General features: G+C 43.0%; 1 long non-coding RNA gene and 1 pseudogene across 3 annotated transcripts; both read left to right on the plus strand.

Moving 5' to 3' along the window:
- Positions 1–18,242, plus strand: part of LOC123171402 (putative aldehyde oxidase-like protein) — a 56,034-nt pseudogene extending 37,792 nt beyond the window's left edge.
- A 106-nt stretch (positions 18,243–18,348) lies between these two features.
- Positions 18,349–21,435, plus strand: LOC123167053 (uncharacterized). Of its 3 annotated transcripts, none has more exons than XR_006483760.1 (5): positions 18,349–18,711; positions 19,466–19,640; positions 19,738–19,868; positions 20,075–20,850; positions 21,173–21,435. It is a non-coding gene; the product is annotated as an uncharacterized lncRNA (long non-coding RNA). The 3 variants fall into 3 exon arrangements; XR_006483759.1 differs by having other exon boundaries at positions 20,075–20,374; XR_006483758.1 differs by having other exon boundaries at positions 20,075–21,435.
- Positions 21,436–21,755: the final 320 nt, after the last annotated feature.

Raw genomic sequence — 21,755 nt, forward strand, 5'->3', positions numbered from 1 at the left:
GAAACTGAAAGATGATTGGCCAGAATTTGTGAGGCAAAAGCAATCGGAGCATTTCAAGGAAATATCGAAAAAAATAAGGATAATGCGAGTAAGAAAAAGTTCCATCATATTATGGGGCCAGGAGGATACCGCCTTTCGGAGCCTAAGTGGCAGAAGATGGAGGAGGACCTGAGGGTGCGAGGAATCCCTCTAGGTACAGAGGGATGGGACCCAAGGGCCAAAAGCTGGTGGTACGGGCATGGGGGATCGCTAGACCCGGAGACAGGGGTGTGTGTTCACCGGAAGAAAAAGTTTGCTCCCACCCAAGCCCTTATTGACGCAATGACCCAAGCTCAAGAGGGCTTGATCAAGTTCAACAGAGAGAAAGACGCACTGACAACAGCCCTCGGGAATGATGAACACGGAGGACGTGTACGAGGCAAAGGCAGAGTTCCGTGGAAAGTAGGGTTTTCCCAGGACAATGACCCGTACTGTTACAGAAGCCGTAAGAGAAAGACGGACCGGGATGCAGATCTTTTGGCGAAGTTTGCATCGGAACTCCATGAGTTGAAGCAGACCGTGCATGAACTAGTAAAAGAAAAATCGGCTGCAGGGCCGCATGAAGATCATGAAGCGGATCGCGGAAGCCAGCAGCGGAGAAGCAGCGTGGCTTCCACGGATGCCCCGCCTGGTGCTAATGCACCGATGATCGAGATTCGTGCACCGGAGCCTCACTACCCCGTGGATGATGTAAAGGAGATGAAAGAATGTGATCTGCATTATCCCGTGGGGAACGTTTCCACGAAGGTAGCTACCGGCAGTGCTTTACCCTGTACACCTGGAGCACTCCACCACAACAACCCCATTGCATATGGCTATGCTCGTGTCACGGTGGAAGACATAGTCCAAGGGTTTGAGGACCTGGAGATTGACAAAGCTACACCCGAAGGGGAGAGAAGACTTGGAGATGTCAAGCGCCAGATCATTCTATGGAAAAAGAAGTACATAGTGTTTCCAGGCGAGGCGCCAAGGCTAACAAGTCCACCCCCCTCCGATGGTGGTGGTGGTGGTGGTGGTGGCGGTGGTGGTGGTCGTGGTGGTTCACCTACACCTCCTTCACGCCATTCGACGCCGTCCCCCGATCCACAACCTCCGGCGGGTACGCAGCCGCCGCCCCCCAATCCTCCTCCGGCGGGTACGACGCCCCCCAATCCACCTCCGGCGAAGAAGCAGAAGCAGGCGGACAGCAAGGAAACCCGCTCCTGGACTATTAACCCGGACCCTTATGTACCTAAGACCACAAGGGTACCGGAGCCATCACTGAAGCCTCTCCTCCCAAGGCCTTGGGAACTTAGTGAAGCTGAAACCAAATTGGCCGCGTCTGCTCATTATGAGAAATGGAAGGCGGATATGAAGGCGATAAAAGAGCCTGAGCCCAAGCAAGTATTCACTGAGAAGCAAAAGAAGTGGGCTAAGGATTTTTTGACGACACCGTCCCAAGCCGAGCTGAATATGCCTGACGACTATGGACATGAACTTCGTAGGCAAGCAAAAATATTGAAGGAGGAGAAAGAAGAAAGTAAAAAAAGCGGGAAACAAGTTGACCAGCTCGGGATGCAGAATAAACAATCGATCCCCCCGCTCATAGTGAAAGCCGGTCCGGAAGAGGACCCCGAGATCATAGCAGCTGCGGCAGCACTTGGATTGACTGTAGCGAGTGCCATGAAACAAGCGTCCGAGATGGGTTTGACTCTTCGTGCCTTCTTAGGCCTTGAGGATGCGCCAGTATGTGAGATAGCATTACAATATGTGCGGAATGGGCCTCTCGTCGAGCCTGCGCGGGAAAAGAGTCTACCACCACAAATGCGAAATCTGCTACGTTGGTACAAGCAATTCATAACATGGGCCGACAAAGAATATGTTTATGCGGATGTTACAGAGGAGCATCACACCAAACGGTACTCTGTACAAGTTCATATGAGTGAATTGTTCCAGCTGTTCAATCTGCGCGACCTCGACAAATCTATGCTGAGTTGCTACGTTCTGTAAGTGATTTATTTCTACCTCATCTCGTTCTTCATTGCCTGCACTATATATATATATATTGTCCTAACTATATTGTTGCGTACGCTATTATGCAGATTGAAGATTTGGGAATGCAAAATAAGAAACATCCATGATGTTGGGTTCATTGACCCACATATCGTTAATGGACATGTGTTACAAAATCACCCCGAAGACGTGGAGAAAGACTTGTACAAGTTTCTTAGAAAGCATCAACTCAAAAGTCATATTCTATTTCCTTACCATTTTGGGTGAGTGTTTCTCTCTTGTGCCCATTCTCTTTTGTTTACTCCATGCATGGTATGTCTAATCGATGAGTTATGCATGACTGTGCATGTAACGTGTCCGCAGGTTCCACTGGATTCTGCTAAATATTGAACTTCACACCTCCAGAGTTCTAATCATGGACTCTATGGATTCGGATCCAAAGCGTTGGGCCGACATGAGAAAATGCTGCAAAAGTAATTATTTTCAATCATTTGAGCTCTATATCGATCGGTCTCTTTCGTTCATTTCCTAATATCAAGTAACTAATAACTCCCTTGTTCATTTAATTTTCTTTGCCCTGTAGGGTTTGGAGACGGTTCTCAGAAGAAATTGTCGGTGAATTCAAACATGAGCTAGATTTTAGAAGGTTAGTTAATGTGGATAAGCAGCCACCGGGGACCAATCTATGTGGATACTATGTTTGTGAGAACATCCGGAGACACACCTCTGAGCGGAAGGCATCGGATAGCGTGCGGAAGGCGACGGATAACTTGCGGAGGAGGCTTAGTCCAGAAGCTCGCTTCCGACCAATTCAAGATGAATTAGCAGGATTTTTCATGAGGGAAGTCATCAATCCTAAAGGAGAACACTATACCGAGGACGAAGAAATTTATATGCATACCCGAGATTGAAACTTGTTCGAAGTTGTATATGGTCATCCATCCTAATTGTGTATGGAAACTTGTTCGAAGTTGTATATGGTCACCCGAGATTGAATATATATTATATATTCCTCTTGAATTCTTCTTGTTTGAAATTTCATATGCATGTATATAGTAGCGTAGAATATGTGTACTGAAACTTCATCAAAATTAAAATAAAACACAAAATAAAATATAAAAGAAATAAAACACTACAAATTAAAAAGAAACCAGGTTTAGGGGGGCTAAAACCCTAAACCTGCGGAGGAGGCCTTTAGTCCCGGTTAGCCACGAGAACCGGGACTAAAGGTCCTCCGCCCCGACGGACTCCTGGCGCCCACGTGGACGGGCCTTTAGTCGCGGTTCGTAAGAGGCGCGACTAAAGGGGGGGGCCTTTAGTCGCGCATATTTAGTCCCGGTTGCACAGCCGGGATTAATGGCCTTTGCGAACTGGGACTAAAGGCCTATTCTCTACCAGTGGTCACTTGTGAGATACATATTGGTGGCTTGCCAGGGAGCCCACACACCTCTACTATGGTTCACCATTAATTGAGCTTTTTGGAGACAACCTCTAGCTTCTTCCTCCTCTCACTTCAGAATGCACAATGTGCCACCATTGTTGAGTCGGGCAGAGCTTCACCTAGAGGCCCGACATAGGGGAGAAACACCACTGTGGTGCCCCAAGAGAGGAATGCAACACCCACATGCGTCCTGACACTAGTGTTGAAGCGCAAAGCTTTCGCTTGGTATCTACCCGATGTCACGCCGAGAAACCAAAGCCACGGAGCCTACCATGAGGTAAGGTGATGGCTTGTGTCCGCGTCAGTTTTTCCTCGAAGAGGAAGGGATGATGCAACACAGCTATGGTAGGTATTTCCCTCAGTGATGAAATGAAGGTTATCGGAACAGAGAAAAGCCTAGTAGCAAAGAGTTCAACCGATGCTAGGTGTCAACCGAGAGTCGGACCAATGAATCTTGTGGACAAATACTTGCTTCAATTCCAAGGAAAGGTAATTTTACAAGAAACCAAAGCACATCAAAAACAATAGTCCGATTTAAGTCCAGGTGGGAGACATAGAATTTGCAACGAATACATAGATCTAAATGTTGCAGACGGCATTGACTAAGCTCTTCCACGAGCAAGACGATATCAACAACAGACTCCTGGGTGTAGAATCATACTGTGTAATCTAGATTAATTGACGTCTATGGCAGTGGGAGACTGAAGGAAATATGCCCTAGAGGCAATAATAAAGTTGTTATTTATATTTCCTTATATCATGATAAATGTTTATTATTCATGCTAGAATTGTATTAACCGGAAACTTAGTACATGTGTGAATACATAGACAAACAGAGTGTCACTAGTATGCCTCTACTTGACTAGCTCGTTGAATCAAAGATGGTTAAGTTTCCTAGCCATAGACATGAGTTGTCATTTGATTAACGGGATCACATCATTAGAGAATGATGTGATTGACTTGACCCATTCCGTTAGCTTAGCACTTGATCGTTTAGTATGTTGCTATTGCTTTCTTCATGACTTATACATGTTCCTATGACTATGAGATTATGCAACTCCCGATACCGGAGGAACACTTTGTGTGCTACCAAACGTCACAACGTAACTGGGTGATTATAAAGGTGCTCTACAGGTGTCTCCGAATGGTACTTGTTGGTTGGCATAGATCGAGATTAGGATTTGTCACTCCGATTGTCGGAGAGGTATCTCTGGGCCCTCTCGGTAATGCACATCACTATAAGCCTTGCAAGCAATGTGACTAATGAGTTAGTTGCGGGATGATGCATTACGGAACGAGTTAAAGAGACTTGCCGGTAACGAGATTGAACTAGGTATTGAGATACCGACGATCGAATCTCGGGCAAGTAACATACCGATGACAAAGGGAACAACGTATGTTGTTATGCTGTTTGAACCGATAAGATCTCGTAGAATATGTAGAACCAATATGAGCATCCAGGTTCCGCTATTGGGTTATTGACCGGAGATGAGTCTCGGTCATGTCTACATAGTTCTCGAACCCGTAGGGTCCGCACGCTTAACAGTTCGTGACTGATCGTATTATGAGTTATGTGTTTTGATGTACGAAGGTTTTCGGAGTCCTCGGATAGATCACGGACATGACGAGGAGTCTCAAATGTTCGAGAGGTAAAGATCGATATATTGGAAGGCTTATATTCGGCAATCCGGAATGTTCCGAAGTGGTTCGGGTATTTATCGGAGTACCGGGAGGTTACCGGAATCCCCCGGGGAGTATATGGGCCTTATTGGGCCTTAGTGGAATAGAGGAGAGGAAAAGGTGAAGGGTGCGCCGCCCTAGCCCAATCCGAATTGGGTGGGGGGCCACCCCCTTCCTTCCCTCTCTCCTCCCCTTCCTTCTCTCCTACTCCTACTACTTGGAAAGGGGGGAATCCTACTCCCGGTGGAGTAGGACTCCCCAGGGCGCGCCATAGTAGAGGCCCGGCCCTCCCCCTCCTCCACTCCTTTATATACGGGGGAGGGGGCACCCCATAGACACACAAGTTGATCATTGATCTCTTAGCCGTGTGCGGTGCCCCCCTCCAGCATAATCCATCTCGGTCATATCGTTGCAGTGCTTAGGCAAAGCCCTGCGCCGGTAGCTTCATCATCACCGTCATCACGCCGTCATGCTGACGAAGCTCTCCCTCGACACTCAGCTGGATCGAGAGTTCGTGGGACGTCACCGAGCCGAACGTGTGCAGATCGCGGAGGTGCGTGCGTTCGGTACTTGATCGGGTCGGATCGTGAAGACGTACGACTACATCAACCGCGTTGTGCTAACGCTTCCGCTTTGGTCTACGAGGGTACGTGACACACTCTCCCTCTCGTTGCTATGCATCACCGATGATCTTGCGTGTGCGTAGGAATTTTTTTTGAATTACTACGTTCCCCAAACAGTGGCATCCGAGCCAGGTTTGATGCGTTAGATGTAATGCACGAGTAGAAACCACAAGTGAGTTTGCGATACAAGTCATACTTCTTACCAGCATGTCATACTTTGGTTCGGCGTATTGTTGGATGAAGCGGCCCGGACCGACATTACGCGGTACGCTTACGCGAGACTGTTCTTACCGACGTTGCTTTGCACAAAAGGTGGCTGGCGGTGTCAGTTTCTCCAAGTTTAGTTGAACGAGTGGGGCTACGCCGATCCTTGCGAAGGTTAAAAACAACACCAACATGGGACAAACTATCGGTGTGGTTTCGATGCGTAGGTAAGAACGGTTCTTGCTCAGCCCGTAGCAGCCACGTAAAACTTGCAACAACAAAGTAGAGGACGTCTAACTTGTTTTTGCAGGGCATGTTGTGATGTGATATGGTCAAGACATGATGCTAAATTTTATTGTATGAGATGATCATGTTTTGTAACGAGTTATCGGCAACTGGCAGGAGCCATATGGTTGTCGCTTTATTGTATGAAATGCAATCGCCATGTAATTGCTTTACTTTATCACTAAGCGGTAGCGATAGTCGTAGAAGCAATAGTTGGCGAGACGACAACGATGCTACGATGGAGATCAAGGTGTCAGCCGGTGATGATGGTGATCATGACGGTGCTTTGGAGATGGAGATCAAAGGCACAAGATGATGATGGCCATATCATATCACTTATATTGATTGCATGTGATGTTTATCCTTTATGCATCTTATTTTGCTTTAGTTCGACGGTAGCATTATAAGATGATCTCTCACTAAATTCAAGGTACAAGTGTTCTCCCTGAGTATGCACCGTTGCGAAAGTTCGTCGTGCCGAGACACCACGTGATGATCGGGTGTGATAAGCTCTACGTTCACATACAACGGGTGCAAGCCAGTTTTTGCACACGCAGAATACTCGGGTTTAACTTGACGAGCCTAGCATATGCAGATATGGCCTCGGAACACTGAGAACCGAAAGGTCGAGCGTGAATCATATAGTAGATATGATCAACATAGTGATGTTCACCATTGAAAACTACTCCATCTCACGTGATGATCGGACATGGTTTAGTTGATATGGATCACGTGATCACTTAGATGATTAGAGGGATGTCTATCTAAGTGGGAGTTCTTAAGTAATTTGATTAATTGAACTTTAATTTATCATGAACTTAGTACCTGATAGTATTTTGCATGTCTATGTTATTGTAGATAGATGGCCCGTGCTGTTGTTCTGTTGAATTTTAATGCGTTCCTAGAGAAAGCTAAGTTGAAAGATGTTAGTAGCAATGATGCGGACTTGGTCCGTGATCTGAGGATTATCCTCATTGCTGCACAGAAGAATTATGTCCTTGATGCACCGCTAGGTGACAGAACTATTGCAGGAGCAGATGCAGACGTTATGAATGTTTGACAAGCTCGGTATGATGACCACTTGATAGTTTAGTACACCATGCTTTACGGCTTAGAACCGGGACTTCAAAAATGTTTTGAACGCCATGGAGCATATAAGATGTTCCAAGAGTTGAAATTGGTATCTCATACTCATGCCCGTGTCAAGAGGTATAAGACCTCTGACAGTACTTTGCCTACAAGATGGAGGAGAATAGCTCAAGAAGTGAGCATGTGCTCAGAATGTCTAAGTACTACAATCACTTGAATCAAGTGGGAGTTAATCTTCCCGATAAGATAGTGATTGACAGAGTTCTCTAGTCACTATCACCAAGTTACTAGAACTTCGTGATGAACTATAATATGCAAGGGATAACAGAAACGATTCCCAAGCTCTTCGCGATGCTGAAATCGGCGAAGGTAGAAATCAAGAAAAAGCATCAAGTGTTGATGGTTAACAAGACCACTAGTATCAAGTAAAAGGGCAAGGGAAAGAAAGGGAACTTCAAGAAGAATGGCAAGCAAGTTGCCACTCCCATGAAGAAGCCCAAAGCTAGACCCAAGCCTGAAACTGAGTGCTTCTACTGCAAAGGAAACGGTCACTGGAAGTGGAACTGCCCTAGATACTTGGCGGATAAGAAGGATGGCAAAGTGAACAAAGGTATATTTGATATACATGTTATTGATGTGTACTTTACTAGTGTTTATAGCAACCCCTCGGTATTTGATACTAGTTCAGTTGCTAAGAGTAGTAACTCGAAACGGGAGTTGCAAAATAAACACTGACTAGTTAAGGGCAAGGTGATGATATGTGTTGGAAGTGATTCCAAGGTTGATAAGATCACCATCGCACACTCCCTTTACCTTCGGGATTAGTGTTGAACCTAAAATAAATGTTATTTGGTGTTTGCGTTGAGCATGAATATGATTTGATCATGTTTATTGCAATACGGTTATTCATTTAGGTCAAAGAATAATTTTTGTTCTATTTACATGAATAAAACCTTCTATGGTCATACACTCAATATAAATGGTTTATTGAATCTCGATCGTAGTGATACACATATTCATAATATTGAAGCCAAAAGATGCAGAGTTGATAATGATAGTGCAACTTATTTGTGGCACTGCCGTTTGGGTCATATTGGTGTAAAGCGCATGAAGAAACTCCATTCTGATGGACTTTTGGAATCACTTGATTATGAATCACTTGGTACTTGCGAACCATGCCTCATGGACAAGATGACTAAAACTCCGTTCTCCGGAACAATGGAGCGAGCAACAGATTTGTTGGAAATCATACATACTGATGTATGTGGTCCGATGAATATTAAGGCTCGCGGCGGGTATCGTTATTTTCTCACCTTCACAGATGATTTGAGCAGATATGGGTATATCTACTTAATGAAACATAAGTCTGAAACATTTGAAAAGTTCAAAGAATTTCAGAGTGAAGTGGAAAATCATGGTAACAAGAAAATAAAGTTTCCACGATCTGATCATGGAGGAGAATATTTGAGTTACGAGTTTGGTCTTCAATTAAAACAATGTGGAATAGTTTCACAAACTCATGCCACCTGGAACACCACAGCATAATGGTGTGTCCGAACGTCGTAACTGTACTTTATTAGATATGGTGCGGTCTATGATGTCTCTTACCGATTTACCACTATCGTTTTGGGGTTATGCATTAGAGACAGTTGCATTCACGTTAATAGGGCACCGTCTAAATCCGTTGAGACAACACAGTATGAACTGTGGTTTAGCAAGAAACCTAAGTTGTCGTTTCTTAAAGTTTGGGGTTGCGATGTTTATGTGAAAAAGTTTCAGCCTGATAAGCTCAAACCCAAATCAGAGAAGTGCGTCTTCATAGGATACCCAAAAGTAACTGTTGGGTACATCTTCTATCACAGATCCGAAGGCAAGATATTTGTTGCTAAGAATGGATCCTTTCTAGAGAAGGAGTTTCTCTCGAAATAAGTGAGTGGGAGGAAAGTATAACTTGGTGAGGTATTTGTACCTTCTCTCGAATTGGAAAGTAGCTCATCACTGAAATCCGTTCCAGTGATTCCTACACCAATTAATGAGGAAGTTAATGACGATGATCATGAAACTTTGGATCAAGTTACTACAGAACTTCGTAGATCAACCAGAGCACGATCCGCACCAGAGTGGTACAGTAATCCTGTACTGGAAGTCATGTTACTAGACCATGATGAAATTACGAACTATGAGGAAGCAATGATGAGCCCAGATTCCGCGAAATGGCTTGAGGCCATGAAATCTGAGATGGGATCCATGTATGAAAACAAAGTGTGGACTTTGATGGATTTTCCCGATGATCGGCAAACCATAGAAAATAAATGGATCTTCAAGAGGAAGACGGACACTGATAGTAGTGTTACTATCTATAAATCTCGAATTGTCGCAAAAAGGTTTTCGACAAGTTCAAGATGTTGAATACAATGAGATTTTCTCACTCGTATCGATGCTTAAAGTCTGTCTGAATCATGTTAGCAATTGCCACATTTTATGAAATCTGACAAATGGATATCAAAACTGCATTCCTTAATGGATTTATTAAAGAAGAGTTGTATATGATACAACCAGAAGGTTTTGTCAATCCTAATGGTGCTAACAAAATGTGCAAGCTCCAGCGATCCATCTATGGACTGGTGCAAGCATCTCGGAGTTGGAATATATGCATTGATAAGTTGATCTAAGTATATAGTTTTATACAGACTTGCGGTGAAGCCTGTATTTACAAGAAAGTGAGTGGGAGTACTACAGCCTTTCTGATAAGTATATGTGAATGACATATTGTTGATCAGAAATTATGTAGAATTTTCTGGAAGCATAAAAGAGTGTTTGAAAGGAGTTTTTCCAAAGAAAGACCTCGGCAAAGCTGCTTACATATTGAGCATCAAGATCTATAGAGATAGATCAAGACACTTGATAAGTTTTTTCAGTGAGTACATACCTTGACAAGATTTTGAAGTAGTTCAAAATGGAACAATCAAAGAAAGAGTTCTTGCCTGTGTTGCAAGGTGTGATGTTGAGTAAAGACTCAAAACCCGACCACGGCAGAAAATAAAAATAGAATGAAAAATCATTCCCTATGCCTCAGTCATAGGTTCTATAAAGTATGCCATGCTGTGTACCAGACCTATTGTGTACCTCACCATGAGTTTGGCAAGAGGGTACAATAGTGATCCAGGAGTGGAATACTGTACAGCGCTCAAAATTATCCTTAGTGGTATAAGGATATGTTTCTCGGTTATGGAGGTGACAAAAGGTTCATCGTAAAGGGTTACGTCGATGCAAGTTTTGACACTGATCCAGATGACTCTAAGTCTCAATCTGGATACATATTTAAAGTGGGAGCAATTAGCTAGAGTAGCTCCGTGTAGAGTATTGTAGACATAGAATATTTGCAAAATACATACGGCTCTGAATGTGGCAGACCCATTGACTAAACTTCTCTCACAAGCAAAACATGATCACACTTTAAGTACTCGTTGGGTGTTAATCACATAGCAATGTGAAATAGATTATTGACTCTAATAAACCCTTTGGGTGTTGGTCACATGACGATGTGAACTATGGGTGTTAGTCACATGGTGATGTGAACTATTGGTGTTAAATCACATGGCGATATGAACTAGATTATTGACTCTAGTGCAAGTGGGAGACTGAAGGAAATATGCCCTAGAGGCAATAATAAAGTTGTTATTCATATTTCCTCATATCATGATAAATATTTATGATTCATACTAGAATTGTATTAACCGGAAACTTAGTCCATGTGTGAATACATAGACAAACAGAGTGACACTAGTATGCCTCTACTTGACTAGCTCATTGAATCAAAGATGGTTAAGTTTCCTACCAATAGACATGAGTTGTCATTTGATTAACGGGATCACAACATTAGAGAATGATGTGATTGACTTGACCCATTCCGTTAGCTTAGCACTTTATCGTTTAGTATGTTGCTATTGCTTTCTTCATGACTTATACATGTTCCTATGACTATGAGATTATACAACTCCCGAATACCGGAGGAACACTTTGTGTGCTACCAAACGTCACAACGTAATTGGGCGATTATAAAGGTGCTCTACAAGTGTCTTCGATGGTACTTGTTGAGTTGGTATAGATCGAGATTAGGATTTGTCACTCCGATTGTCGGAGAGGTATCTCTGGGCCCTCTCGGTAATGCACGTCACTATAAGCCTTGCAAGCAATGTGACTAATGAGTTAGTTGCGGGATGATGCATTACGGAACGAGTAAAGAGACTTGCCGGTAACGAGATTGAACTAGGTATTGAGATACCGACGATCGAATCTCGGGCAAGTAACATACCGATGACAAAGGGAACAACGTATGTTGTTATGCGGTTTGACCGATAAAGATCTTCGTAGAATATTAGGAACCAATATGAGCATCCAGGTTCCGCAATTGGTTATTGACCGGAGGTGAGTCTCGGTCATGTCTACATAGTTCTCGAACCCATAGGGTCCGCACGCTTAACGTTCGGTGACGATCGGTATTATGGGTTTATGTGTTTTGATGTACCGAAGGTTGTTTGGAGTCCCGGATTTGATCACGGACATGACGTGGAGTCTCGAAATGGTCGAGACATAAAGATCGATATATTGGATGGTTATGTTTGGACATCAGAATGATTCCGAATGAGTTCGGGCATTTACCGGAGTACCGGGAGGTTACCGGAATCCCCCGTGGAATATATGGGCCTTATTGGGCCTTAGTGGAATAGAGGAGAGGAAGGGAAAAGGTGAAGGGCGCGCCCCCCTAGCCCAATCCGAATTGGGTGGGCCCCCCCCCTCCTTCCCTCTCTCCTCCCCTTCCTTCTCTCCTACTCCTACTACTTGGAAAGGGGGGAATCCTACTCCCGGTGGGATTAGGACTCCCCAGGGCGCGCCATAGTAGATGGCCGGCGCTCCCCCTCCTCCACTCCTTTATATACGGGGGAGGGGGCACCCCATAGACACACAAGTTGATCATTGATCTCTTAGCCGTGTGCGGTGCCCCCCTCCACCATAATCCACCTCGGTCATATTGTTGCAGTGCTTAGGCGAAGCCCTGCGCCGGTAGCTTCATCATCACCGTCATCACGCCGTCATGTTGACGAAGCTCTCCCTCGACACTCAGCTGGATCGAGAGTTCGTGGGACGTCACCGAGCCGAACGTGTGCAGATCGCGGAGGTGTCGTGCTTTCGGTACTAGGATCGGTCGGATCGTGAAGACGTACGACTACATCAACCGCGTTGTCATAACGCTTACGCTTACGGTCTACGAGGGTACGTGGACTACACTCTCCCCTCTCGTTGCTATGCATCACCATGATCTTGCGTGTGCGTAGGAAGTTTTTTGAAATTACTGCGTTCCCCAACACATGCTTCCCAGTGTGGCTTCTGCACTCCTGGCATGTGCATGTCTATTTTCACTACTCTTGCCAATGCTGACAAATCCAAGAAGCCTGAACCACGAAAGGGGTTCTCAAAGTTGACGGTATCTGAAGCAGAAAGGGCTTTCTCAGGCAACATGTGTAGATGTACTGGTTACCGACCGATCGTCGATGCATGCAAAAGTTTTGCTTCAGATGTTGACCTGGAAGATTTGGGCCTCAATATATTCTCGTCGATGCGTGCAAAAGTTTTGCTTCAGATGTTGACCTGGAGGATTTGGGCCTCAATATATTCTGGAAGAAAGGTGATAAGGATGCCGACGTTTGCAAGTTGCCAACTTACACTCTTGGTGGTGGAGTCTGCACTTTCCCGGACTTCCTGAAATCCGAGATAAAATCTTCGCTCATTCATCTAACTGATGTTTCGGATATCATCCTAAAAGCATCGGGCAGTATTATGACTTGCTGAACTCTGGCATTTTTAGCGACTGCACAGTTAAAGTGGTTGTCGGGAACACAAGTTCTGGTGTAAAGGGATACAAAGGATCAGGATCTATATAACAAGTATATTGACAGTGGTATTGAAATTGGAGCAGCCCCGCGCCCTCTTGGCAATGTTGTTTCATATATTAAGGTGGTGTTTGGTTCTCTAGTCCTAAGACTTTTTCTAGTCCCTAGGACTTTTTGAAAAAGACTCTCAAGGAGGTGTTTCTAAGGACTTTTAGCAAAAAGTCTCAAAAAAGTCCCACCCTGTTTGGTTTACTAGAGACTTTTTCTAGTCCCAACACAAAAAAGTCCCTGAAACCAAACACCCCCTAACTCTGCTATGCTGGGTCATGTCTCCCTGAATGAACCATCTGGTGATCTTGTGTTGAGTAACCTACACATGGCCTTTGGTGCCTATGGGACAGACCATGCTATTAGAGCAACAAAAGTCGAACAACACCTGAACGGAAAAGTGCTCACTCCATCTGTTGTGCTCGAAGCAGTTCAGCTACTTAGAGAAACAATTGTACCAATGGAAGGAACATCACATCCTGAATACAGAGTCAGTGTGGCTGTTGGTTTTCTCTTCAGTTACCTGTCTCCATTTGCTAAAGGAATCAAATGGCCTGGAAAAACTCTGAACATAAGTTCTGCTGGTTCTTTATATATAGATGATATGTGTAACCTTCCACTGTCTTCACGTCGAGAAACAGTTTCCAGTGAGGAATATAAACCAGTTGGTGAGCCGATTAAAAAGTATGCAGTTGAGCTTCAGGCTTCTGGTATGTGGTTATCTCACATCATCAGAACTCTTAATGGGATCTAGAAGTTCTCTTCCTCTCCAGATTATCCTTCTGGTATGAGGCTACAGATTGATATCATTTATTTTCTGTACTGCAGGGGAGGCGGTATATATAGATGATATTCCTGCTCCAAAAAATTGCCTTTACGGAGAGTTTATTTACAGCACGCAACCTCTTGCATATGTCAAGAATATCAAGTTCAAGCCTTCTTTGACATCACAGAAGATCCTCACGGTTGTTTCTGCAAAGGATGTTCCAAGTGGAGGGCAAAATATCGGATCAAGCTTGATGTTTCGGGACGAACCACTTTTTGGTGCTCCAGTTGCTGAGTACGCTGGACAAGCTCTTGGCGTCGTGGTACTTATCTTTTCATATTTTAATGTTCACTCAACAATAAATTCTTGTATAATAAAGGAAATTCATAAATGGGTTTTTCTTCATTATTTCTCTTTGAGAAAGACGTTTGTGAATGTTATGGAATAAGCAAATTTTGATGAGGGGAAAATCCGTAAAAATTAAAATAATGAAACCCTAGTTTCAAAAATCCGTATATATTATTTATACCCAGAAATTTGCTTGTAAAATGCCCTAAGGAACAACCTATATCTCTGTTTGTTTCGTAACAAGATTGCTTGTTGAAACTCAATGCAAGTGGATATGCCAAAAATATATTGTATTGAATTAAACACCGAAGGTGATCTTGTTAAATTAAACTAATTATTTATGTGCACATTTGCCCCTAACTACAAGTGAGCATTAGCTACCTTTTCCTTTAAGAATGAAAATACATATTCTGTATTTCTTCAGTACTGATGTCCTAAAATGTGAGACTTTACTTCAGATTGCAGAAACTCAGAGATACGCCAACTTGGCAGGAAAACAGGTTGTTGTTGAATATGACACAAAGGATTTGAAGCCACCAATCTTAACTGTAGAACAAGCAGTACAAAACAACAGCTATTTCGAAGTTCCTCCTGAGATGTATCCAAAACAAGTTGGTGACTTTTGCAAGGGCATGGCAGAAGCTGACCACAAGATCCTCTCAACAGAAGTATGTTAATTCAAAATACTATGAGAGCTTTTCCATTCTAACATCTCACTTGCATTACTCATAACTTTAATGGAACTTCTTATACTTAACATGCATTACTGAAAATTTAATGGAACTTTTTATACTTAGCAATACAAACTTCTAAATTTTATTTTTTGATAGTATCTATTTTCAACTGAACCGTACGCATTACTAGTGGATGCCACTTTTCATTACATATATAACTTTACAGTCACTATCATTTCTGGTATGGTGCTTGTAGTTAATCTGATTCTTCTTTTTTTATAGTTAAAATTTAATCTGCACGGTAACATAGTAGCTGTATGAAAGTTCGTATTGTTGTGATGCAACTTTGTCAAAGTTATATGTATACCTTCAATGATCACAGGTGAAACTTGCCTCTCAATACTACTTCTACATGGAAACACAAGCGACTCTAGCAATTCCAGATGAAGATAACAGCATGGTCGTATACATTTCATCACAGTACCCTGAGGTTGCACAGAGTGCAATAGCCAAGTGCCTCGGCATTCCGTTCAGCAGCGTGCGTGTCATTACAAGGAGGGTTGGAGGAGGCTTTGGTGGGAAGGCATTCAGATCATGCAATGTAAGTAGGAATCTAACAAGTTTAAACAACAGCCCGACAAAGCGACAAAAGAAATTCATAGCCCATGCGGCACAACTGAAAGAATCTAACAAGTACTCCCTCCGTTCGGAACATCCGTTTGAGCGTCAACTAATTCCGGATGGAGGTAGTATCTTTATATGAATAATTGCATTTTTTACTTCTAGTATATACCTTCAACGAACATGAGTGTATAAGTTAGGTTTCGCATCAGATGAGTTCACGACGCGTCATCTATTTTTACAACATATTCGCCAAAAAAATCTATTTTTACAACTAACATTCCTTTTTTATGGTGGATTAGGGTTCTAGTGATAGGTTTTAACATAAGTTTGGCCATTTTACCATTCATTCAACTTCGAAGAAAGCAAAAGACATTAACCATTTCAGCTGTATTGTGCTCAGTGATCCGACAATTTATGTTTTTGTAGGTAGCCACGGCAGCTGCACTCTGTGCATTCAAGTTACGTCGTCCAGTGCGGATGTATCTCAACCGCAGTACTGACATGATCATGATCGGGGGTCGTCACCCCATAAAAGCATATTACTCTGTTGGTTTCAGGTCTGATTGGAGAATCACAACCTTGCATCTGGACATACTAATCGATGCTGGAATTTCTCCAGATGCTAGCCCCATAATGCCAGACACCATCATTTCAGGTCTGAAGAAATACAACTGGGGTGCTCTCTCGTTCGACATCAAGCTCTGCAAAACAAACAACACATCCAAGTCAGTAATGCGTGCTCCTGGAGACGCTCAAGGATCTTTTATCGCTGAAGCTATCATTGAGCATGTCGCTTCGGTGTTGTCACTCGATGCTAATAGTGTCAGGAAGAAGAATTTCCACACCTATGACAGTCTTGTGCTGTTCTATCCAGAAAGCACAGGCGAAGCTTCTGCGTACACATTGCATTCTATCTTTGATAGGTTACTCATGACATCGAGCTACCTGCATCGAGCCGGATCCATCAGGCAGTTCAACAGCTGCACCAAGTGGCGAAAGCGGGGTATCTCTTGTGTGCCCCTCGTCTTCAAGGTGGCACCAAGGCCAGCTCCTGGAAGAGTTTCTGTGCTCAACGATGGTTCCATTGTGGTTGAGGTTGGAGGCATTGAGATTGGGCAAGGGCTGTGGACCAAAGTACAGCAAATGACAACTTTCGCTTTGGGACAGCTGTGGCCTGATGGATGTGAATCCCTTCTTGATAGAGTGCGTGTTCTTCAGGCTGATACACTGAACTTGATCCAAGGTGGGCTCACCGCCGGCAGCACTTCGTCTGAATCTAGCTGTGCAGCAACCCTTGAGGCCTGCAACATGCTGGTTGACAGATTAAAGCCAGTCATGGAGAAGCTCAAGCAGCAATCCGGCGGTGCTGTTTCATGGGATGCTTTGATTGCTCAGGTTATTTTCTTTATTTTCCTCTGGGTTTTTATGCTACAGAAGTGTAAAATGTTTGTGTGTGGAAATTGTTATCTTTATACTTGCTAACACTTTCCCAAATAGGCCATTAAGGATAATGTTAATTTGTCCTCAAGTGCATACTGGGTACCTGGCCTAGAATCCAGCACCTATCTAAACTATGGAGCTGCTATAAGTGAGGTACAGAAATATTCTGCTAAATGTCAATCACACTAGTATAGTTCAATTGTTACTGGATGGGATATTGTGATACTTTTCTAACTTCCTTTTCACTTTTTACTAAAAAATCAGGTAGAGATTGATCTTCTTACAGGAGCTATTACTTTACTACGGAGCGACCTTGTGTATGACTGTGGAAAGAGTTTGAACCCTGCAGTGGACTTGGGCCAGGTTTGAGATATTTTCCACAGCGCTATGCTCTTCTTTTATCATTTTGTAGTGAACATGGATATTATTTGATAATGCCTTACTTCGAAACAGAGCGAGTACATTAGATTGCAGCCCTGATCAGGGTTTTTCTTCATTATAGTACATGATGGCATCACATATTCATATCTGATCTCTCTACCGTCCACCTTACAGATTGAAGGCTCCTTCATACAAGGAATTGGTTTCTTCATAAACGAAGAACACGAAACAAATGCCGATGGACTGGTTGTGAGCGACAGCACATGGGTCTACAAGATCCCGAGCGTGGACACCATCCCGAAGCAGTTCAACGCTGAGGTGCTCAACAGTGGGTACCATAAGAACCGTGTTCTTTCGTCAAAAGGTATGTAGTAGGATAGTGCTTTCCCCTGAACTGAAGCAACATGAATATAGTTTTACTATTTTGCCAGTTGAAATTATCATTGGTTAAAGTGATTTAACTAGTCTGCCTCTGCCAGCCTCTGGGGAACCTGCCCTGGTTCTCGCAGCATCGGTCCATTGCGCGGTGAGAGAGGCCATCCGAGCGGCGAGGAAGGAGTTTGGAAGCTCAGAGCTCATCTTCCAGCTCGACGTCCCTGCGCCGATGACCCATGTGAAGGAAATGTGTGGTTTGGACATCGTGGATAAGCGGGAGCTACTACAATAGAAAAACAGCCACCGGTAGAAAAATAGAAAAAATCTATATGAGCCGTCAGTTCCAGGATGGATGGTCCAGATTGTGGGGGGTGGATGTGAGCACACACTTGCTGGCTTCTTTGCACAAAACTCCCTCACTTCTACTTATTTACCTCTCGTACCGATAGCACCAGGCCAGCAGCTCACGCCCAAATTCCCCAACCCTAGCTTGCGTACAAGCCGCCTCCTGGACCAATCCTCTGGTCCATCTTCCTCCGGCTTGCCGACGGTGGCGGCGATCCAGATCCGGTGCCTAGCTGGGCGAGTATGCCTAGCGGAGGTCCCGTTCCAGCTTCTGTTCGTCTCATCGCCGGCGGTCTGGCTGCCCCGGCGGACCTCGCTCTGTCCTAAGAGAACAAGAACTGGATGGTACTCTTCTCTGGCGACCAGAGGTCGACCTCGCCCCATTCTTTTTTCTACCTCAACCCGCCATTCTCCACATGTCGCCACCCACCCCGCCGACGTCGGAGAAGAAAACTCCAATCTGAAGGTATGCTCATCTGTGAGTCTGCTGTCAATTTCAGAGTTAATTTTGTAGCCTTTTATCTAGAAAGTATTTTGGTTCAGATTTTACTACAACTGTCCATATCATGTAAATAATACCTGAGTTCCTCCAATCGAGAGAAGATTTATAAATTTTGAATGTTTGGAAGTGATATGAATGTCTACATTTTTTAAATTTGAACATATGCACATACAGTGTAGATGATATAATTTGATCGTCACTAGCAGTAGCTTGGAAGCTTGGAACGGTTTTTGAGAAAATGCAATATTCACATAGATATGCCTGAGCAGTACAGTAGCTAACCCACTAGCAGGACACTATGCTATATATATAGGGAGCTAAAGGAAATTGCTTAGGACAGAAAATCCATCAATCCAACGGAATAACCATATTGCCAGCATATATGCTTATTCACATCTTTTCGATCAAGCTAAAAATCACCTGTGATACATGTCAACTATACTGCAAATCCTGGTTAGTATGTACTTGCACTTTTCTGAGCCGAATTCAGTTAATTTGGAGAGACCTTTATCAGTGTTCATTTACCATCACAAAAACAGAAATTCTGCAAACTCACCGGGTACTGTACATGAGAAGAAACTAATCTCATCTACCTATTAAAGTACCTGAACGTGAAGTGCGCATGCAGGCACAAGACTGAAATTTATTCAATACATGCAAATATGTGGCACTTCACTGATTTATGGGAATTCACTATCTTTTTGGATTTTTTTTGTAGGACACAATTTCTGTTCTAAGTATGATGGATACATCGGAGCTTGTCGACTAGTGCTACGCTCCGCAACTACCATTCTGCTACTGCATGTCAATCTAATTGGAGGGAAGTAGTGCGACGTCACCTTTAGGAGAGCCTACAGTTCCAATAATCATAAACTGTGTACCAGCACTATCATGTGAGAACACACAATCCAAAAAGGCAAGAGTATCTTGTCATTACCTAATATTATGTTAATCCCTTCTTTGATGTTGTTTGCTGAAAATTATTTGCAGCCGTGGAATCTGTCAACAGTGTTCAAAATCAAGATTTCAGCGATGCTACCTCATTAGCAGAGATTAATTCTCCAATGCTTCTCATTGATGATTTCGGTACACCGAAAACGGAACAATCCTTCTCTCAAGAGGTACCCACACTGGCCACAGCTTGTAATGCTCGTTAAATGCCTTGAATAAGGCCAATAGTAGTTCAATTTTGTCTGTTTCAAATTGTGTTGTTTGTTGTGATAAAATGAGATCTCATAAGTGAATAGCATGTGGTCTTTACAAGTCCATATGACATCATGTTTTTCATGCGAGGTCAGTGGTACTAAACTTGCAATTGCTGTTGCAGGGTTCTTTGTATAAACCCCCAGTGTGACGACGAATTGAAGCCCAAAGTAGGGATGATATTTGATGATATTGGCTCGGTACTAGATTTTTACAGGACATATTACACGATGTTGAATTTGGTGTACGTCTTGGACAACAAAAGGTCATTGATAATGTGCTTCAGTGGAAGCGCTTCTTGAATGCGAACGAAAGCTTTCGTCCTGAGAAAGATAACTTGCAATTGATGATGCAACATTTCTAAGGAAGTGGTGTTCCATGATGCAAGAGCATACTCTAAGAAAGAAACGACACTGTAGTAGAGGTATGTGCTTCTTCTTGCTTCGAAGACTACCACTTATTTGTTTTGCTTTGTCTCCTCAACTAGGTTGATTGAAACTCCGGCTTAGATAGATCATTTACCCAAGATATGTATGCCTTTCAGTTTGACTGGCCTTTGGTATCGCTAAAGATGTATGTATGTGATTTAGTATCAATCCTTCTTCGATGACATTAGCATATCTGGTATCTTGTTTATTATTATTTTCCTGTGCTATTGTAGTTTTCGTATTATTACAAGGTATAGCATAATGCATGCCATCTAATTATTTGTTTATAATCTGCATCTGTAGGACTATCATAAATCTCCCTTTAAATTTCTCGATGTCCTTCTATTTGTCCTTACCATTTATATGTTTAACCTATTCCATGAAACTATAATCTATTGATCGGAAGTCTATGCATGGATGTGCAAGCTTTGACCCCCTGTGAATCTGGAGCCTACGTTCATATTTTCTCAAGGTATCCAGATAGATTTTTGCATGCCCAGTTTGCTTGTATCTAATTTTGCAAGGTATTTTACATATGCCATGGCCTACTAGAGTATCCGAACAATAACTATTGAGCTCTTTATTAGGTCAGTTGTGGCAAATGGCTTAAAGTACTATCTGGTCCTTCTATATGTTTGAGGAATTTCATCCTAAGTTTGACATCTAGGTTATGTATCATGGGTTGGAGCAGCAAACGAAGCTGGACATAATGACCACCACTCTTCTCAAAATGTGTTGTATGCAATTCGTACATGTTTCTAACATACTCATGTTTATTTTCTGTGGTTAACTAGGTGGATTGAACCGATGAAGGGTATATAGAGTCCATGGAGGTTGCCATATATTCCAACAGATGAAAGCTCGATTATCAAGAATCACTAAAATAGGAGGCAAAATGATAGATCTTTTTTGGCATGTACCATCAGGTCCTTAATACTTGGTCTTCATGCAAATGTACTAAAAATGATATATGTTTGCCTCTTGCGTTGTGTTCTTATGTACTCAAATACTCGAATGCTTGTTGAGTAGTGATAACTTACTCAGATGCTTCTAGTTACATGTAAATGTACAAAGTTTAGCTTGATCTGGGATGGCTTAATTTCCTCATGTGCTCAAATTTAGGGGGTTTTGTGGTCAACATGTTCAACTCTCTTGAATAATTAGGACTTTGTATTATGAAGAGGAGAGGGGCATCAGCGTTTTGTGCATATATGAAAATGGTCTTATATTTTTCCACAGCCAAAGAGGAGACATCAACGCTGTCAGGTTTGAAAAATAGTCAAGGACAAAATGATTGGATATGAGAAAGTTAAGGTGGTTACTGCAAAAGTGAAGTTTTATATCTAAGTAGTATCAGGGGGTTTTCATGAAATCTAC

Source organism: Triticum aestivum, chromosome 7D (assembly GCF_018294505.1).
Source record: "Triticum aestivum cultivar Chinese Spring chromosome 7D, IWGSC CS RefSeq v2.1, whole genome shotgun sequence".
Taxonomy (NCBI): domain Eukaryota; kingdom Viridiplantae; phylum Streptophyta; class Magnoliopsida; order Poales; family Poaceae; genus Triticum; species Triticum aestivum.